Source organism: Panicum virgatum, chromosome 4N (assembly GCF_016808335.1).
Source record: "Panicum virgatum strain AP13 chromosome 4N, P.virgatum_v5, whole genome shotgun sequence".
In the NCBI taxonomy this organism is placed as follows: Eukaryota; Viridiplantae; Streptophyta; class Magnoliopsida; order Poales; family Poaceae; genus Panicum; species Panicum virgatum.
Genome location: NC_053148.1, coordinates 11,892,110 through 11,898,109, shown reverse-complemented (window position 1 = coordinate 11,898,109; position 6,000 = coordinate 11,892,110).

Genomic DNA, 6,000 nt, shown 5'->3' with positions numbered 1-6,000 from the left:
TGGGTCGGTAAAAGTCTGTCATTACCGACAAACTATCAGTCGGTAAAACATTCTAACAAACCATCAGTCGGCGATTCGATATCTGCCGGCAAACTATCAGTCGGCATAAATATTTGTATTCCTTGTCTGAGGGTGTGTCGGTATAAAATATTTTATACGTCTAACAGTCCGTCGGCAAAGCTCTTTGCAGCGACAGATAAGTGGTGTCGGCATACATCTATATTGACTGATGGTCTGTCGGTATAACAGCTTTTGCCGAGTGACCATCAGTTGGTGTATCGGGGCTGTGGTATAGTGTATGGTTGTGTCGCTTTTAGATCGATTTTGCTGATGAATTTTTTGTGTCGCTAGCTAGCGTAATACACGAGCCACTGCGTGTCACGTCATAGCATCCTGGTCATATCCTGCATTTTCTTATCTTTTTTTTCCCTGAGGGCATGATCATCTAGCTCCTGTACATGCATGTTCTCTTGACAACCTGCCGGCCGGTACGGTGTTGCTGAGGATTTAAATAGCCCAGTGTCTCATATATTCTTAATTTTGTATCTTATTAGCACTTTTGGTACAAAATAAAGTTGCGAGCCATGCATGCAACAACAGATCACCATAAGTGGATGCTTGTGGTCATGATTCCTGTTTTCGCATGCTCTGGTGGTAACTAATTAATATTTAAAGTCTCTGAAATCAATAGGCATCGATCGATCCAAGTAATAATCAACTGTATCATCAGGAGACTTATCTTTTACAATTTTTTGCCGCCGCCGATCTTTATTTTCAATTTGATCTCCCAGAGTTATCACTAGTAGTCCTTTTTGCAGAAACAATAGAGACCGTACCCTATGTATTTGAGGACTCGTAAAACCACAAAAAAAAAACCCGGCCCCCTAGCCAATCCTGTTGACTGACGTGGCAACATTATATTAGTTACTGCGCTGGGGCCATGCATGAAGTAGTGTGTGCATGCGCCGACACGTCAGTACATTCACTTGTTGGAGGCTTGGAAGCATGCAGACTCACCCAATAGTACTGCATGCTAAACAGCAGTGTGCAGAACGTGTAAGAAGTAAGAACTGATGGTAGATAAGCCACATTCAACAATGAAATTATCGGTCGTGATGATGAGCTGATGTCACAACTTCTGCACACTGCTGCCTTTTAGCATTTTTTTTTGGTGGAGTGAGCAAAAACATGCATGAAAGTTTTATTGCGACCTGAACCCCCACTAAACCCTAGAAAGCAAAAGTGACAAATATGCAACATTTCAAAATCCGAGTGCACTTGTCAACAATGTGATGAGCCCGAGTCGACGATCATTACCGATCTTGATGATGACCCCTTGTTAGAATAATAGGAAGCCGCTCCCCTTTCATCGCCAGTGGCGACTATTATTAGCTCTGCAACTTGCAGGTGCGTTTAGGCCTCAAAACGAGTTTCAAAAGATTATCTTCCCTGATCGTACCAAGAGGGAGGCACAAGTCCCAGCCCCATGTCATCATGTACACTCATTAGGTCAAGTAGCACTACTATTAAATCCTTGCACACAGGTGCTTTTGTCAATAATTAAACTAAGTGATGAATTTGTTGTGCTAGCAAACCTCAATCATTCGACACAAGATGCTCGCGGTTTAATTTAACGCCCCCACAACACGACAAATATTCTAGCTAGCTTGACATTTCAGGAAATATAGGACATCGGTTGTTGTTATGCAGCGATTCTTTTCATACAAATTGTCTATATTTTATAGAACAGGTCATATCATTTCAAATATCGCCTACATTATATATTATCACGAGAATAATCACTCAATGTGCCTCACTTTTTTTTTTGTGTGCGAACTAATGAATAATGATCCTATCCAATTTCGTGTACTTGTTGATCAGCCTTTTCCTGGGTGCGCGCACATATGTGTTGGCTACTTAGCTAGGTAGTGGTTGACTGGTTGTAGTAATCATGTTGTTGAAACTTTGTTAGGATTGCTGCAGCCAGCAATGTGCTGTTGGCTGCCTTTTCTGGTGTTGCTTTAATTTGAGATCCGAAAAATATTCTATCCTATACCTTTGTTCAGGTCAAAGATGGTCCACACCCAACAAAATAATGCACAATTTTTGTTACCCTTTGTGTGCACAATTTTGTTTTCTTTCTAGGAGTTTGAAGACATACCAGTTCATTCTTTAGCAGCTGATACGTGGGACCTATATGGTCACATGTCATGCTTGTCATATGGACAGATAGTGAAGTGTCAATGCATTTCAGAAAACAACATCACGCAGACAGGTTCATCAAAATTTGGGAAGTAAAGAAGGGATTGCATTGGGAAGACAGTTCTTTGTTAGTGCTATTTATATCCTTGTCTCTTTAACAAATTAAATTAGGGATGAGTCGATGAAATATATACAACGCAGTATACAAAAAGTACACAGGAAGACATAATCTGATTTTTGGGTTCGGTATAATAGCTAGACCTGTCTGGGTAGTTGAACTAACTGAGATCTGGTCTCCTAATCCCTAATTAGGCCTGGAACAATGTATTGCTACTACGGAGCTAATATCCAATCATCCAACATTATGACTTACTAAAGCTGAAAAACAGTTGATTGCTCCTTCTTGTATCCTTCTTTTCCACCCTTTCTTTAAAAGTTACAGGGAATTCAACCCTTCAGACCTTTTACCCTTTAACAGACTGTGGCCAGGGTTTTAAAAATCGGTCGATATTCATGATTATCAGTGATTTTTACCGTTACTGACACAAACTGAAATTGTTTTTTAATTGAGTTTTCAAAAGAAATCAGTCCAAAATTCGAAATTTTAAAAAAATTTATAAAAGTGAAGGAAAAAATTCTATAAAAAACTAGAGCTTCTCCGTGGCCTAGAATGGTATCACTCCATAAAAATAGCCTCCATTTAATTAGTCAAAAAAATATTGTCAAGGTACAATGTACTTTTGGAAGTCATTTGATGTAACTGGTCACTCACATGATGCTAATTTTATTGTCAAGGTATGTCAAAGTTGTGCAAGGTCGATTTTTGTATTCCATTACTTGGAGCATGCTAATGGATTTTTACATAAATGCAGCTCATCGAAAAAATCATCAAAGATGTCAGCGCCGAGAATGTTGTCCAAATAGTGACAGATCACAAAGCATGTATTAATCTTATGCTCAAGGACATTGGAGAGTGGCCAGATCACAAAGCATGTATTGAGAGTGCAAAGAGGATCTGCAGTTGGTTATACAACTCCAACTCTTTGCACCATATGATGAAAAAAGCTATTGGGGGTGAATTGGTGAAGTGGAATGCAACTAGGTTTGAAACAAATTACATGTTCCTAGATCATGAAGAGGAAGAATTTAGGAGCGACGACACAACACCTGAGCCTAGCGGTGATGATGGAGGCCGCGGCTTCGACGGCGATGATGATGATGAGGACGACACTGGAGGGAGTGATGATGGTGATGCTGGAGGGAGTGGTTGAGTTAGAGGGAGTGGTGGTGCTGGAGGGAGTAGTGGTCAGGTGTCACCCCTTCAGTTTACTGGGGAGACAAATTTCACCCATACCACACAGGATCAAGATCATGGTGCACCCACCTCACAACGACAAACGAGAAGCGGTAGACGAACTAGATCTACTCCAAAGTACGCACCGCATCTGCAACTCCCCCACCATATAGGGGAAGTTTGCCACCGCCACCGCTACCGCAACAACCTATTTATCTTACCTTTTGGTTACCAAGTGCGTATGGATTGCAGGTGTGTATCTATTTAAGTGTGTTTATTTAATCTTTTGTTCACCTCTCATATTCACTCCATCTAATAAATGTAGGAACAATATTATGAACACCATGAGGCAGAGTATGAAGAATGAAAATTGCAATGTGTTCAGACTTCATGAATTTGTATGGATATGTAGAAAACTTTGCATGGAGTATCATGTATCCGTTTAATTAATGTACTCATATTTGTATGGACTCTCATTTTATTAATTTGTATGGATATGTAGGAAACTTTGCATGGAGTATCATGTATCCGCTTAATTAATGTACTCATATTTGTATGGACCCCAAGTGCAAAATATTAATATTTAGTTTTCTTATTTTCCTCCGAAAAATATGTTTATCAGCACACATCACTGATTTATCGTCGGTTTTTGTCGATAATCACTGATAAATAATCGATAATCGTTTTTTGAATTCAGACGTCCTTATCAGCTAGTATTGGCGATTTATCAGCGATTATCAATCGATTATCGTTACCGGTGGTGACTGATAAAGTGCTTATCAATGAAAATGTAAACCCTGCCTATGGCAGCAATCCACACACTACTACATAAACAAAAATTTTGGAACGCTTTAATCTGCAGACACCAAAGTTAATTTATATATGTAATCAAACCGGCAATCAACATTATAATGTTATAAAATGGGACCTCGTCTCTCCATTGTATAGTGCACAATGGATTGAAATACATATGGCTCCTTATTCCTTAATCAGAATTTTCGCATGTTGACTTTGTTTTCTTATATCTGCAATGCATGCAAGTACCTTGTGTACATGCATTTGCATATTATCTGGTTGGGGTAGTTAAGAACGTGATATGCATGGAAAGGGAGAGTACTGATTGGAGCAATATCTTGCTGCCTTACCTGTGACAACCAACCACTACTGCTTATACAACATTTGGATTAATTTAATACTAACATGGATGGTCACGACTTACGTCGCTAAATCTCCCTGCATGTGGGCCTGCCCATCGGTTTAGCAGGAGGTATCAGCCCTCCTTTCGTGACAAATATTCCTCCAGTATTTGTGCAAACGACCAAATCAAGCTAGAAATTCATTGACTGTGGCTAGTGCACAATGGATATTGTAGACGCTTGTTCCAGAAGGATGATCGATCTATGAGGTCACATGATAACATGTACACGCACACGCGCTCGCACGCACACACGTATGGTACCTCAGCCCTATATATCTTCCTGGTGACCAGAGAAACCCTTGTTCTTGTGGTTCTGCTAGTGGTTGCAAATTTTTAATAGAAATAACGATCATATCCATAGAGACTTTGCAAGAATATAATGAGACCTATATATTGCTTATGATGCAACGGTGGCAAGACATGGATTCCATATTTGTGCCATATCAAATCCACTAAGTCTATCCTCAATCATTTAATATAATAAACACTTGCTAATCCATGCCAAAAAAATCGTATATAATATTTTTGCAAAAATCACTGATTGCTTTCCTACTACAGCCAAAGCATGGAAGAGTTCCTTTTGGACTCCTTGAATTGGCCAAAGAGTAGACACGACTAATTCAGTCATCCTAAAAATGTGAGTGAATTTCTTATCTTCTATATGTACATCATGCTAATTTCTCCACAACAGTATACATATATAAACTAACTACTCATTACTTTCCTTTTAAAATAGGGCATACAAATTCTACATTGTCAAAGAAGGAGCTCATCTTGCCGATAGAACAAAAGAAATGATTATACGCACAAACTTTTCGTGCCACAAGTAACCTTCTGGTTCCGTGTACCGTGGGTACTACATGTGCGAGCATATGAGGGTGCAAGGGAGATGTACTACTCATCTCGAACGTGTAAGGGACTACTCGATCTTTACTAGGGATACAAGCATATGCGTATGTTGTTTTTGACTCTAACTAAAAATTGCTTAATTTTTCCATGAATTCAAAGATTGCAGATTCGCTCGGAAAGGCACCAGACAAAACTCCATGAGGAGCAACTTCTAAATGTAGTTGACAATTTGTTTGTTTCAATATGCATGAAGTGGTCAACTTAAGGGGAAATTTATTTTACGATGCACAGGAATTAGCTAGGGAGCCTAAATACATTTCTCTTCGTGAGTGGGAGAATCAAGAGCACCGTACCAGCTCTAGTAGTGTTCGTACGGAATAACGGAAAAAATGTATTCATTGCGCACTTTAATGATGTACACTAATGATGCATGCTCTATAATGAACTTTAATTTTCA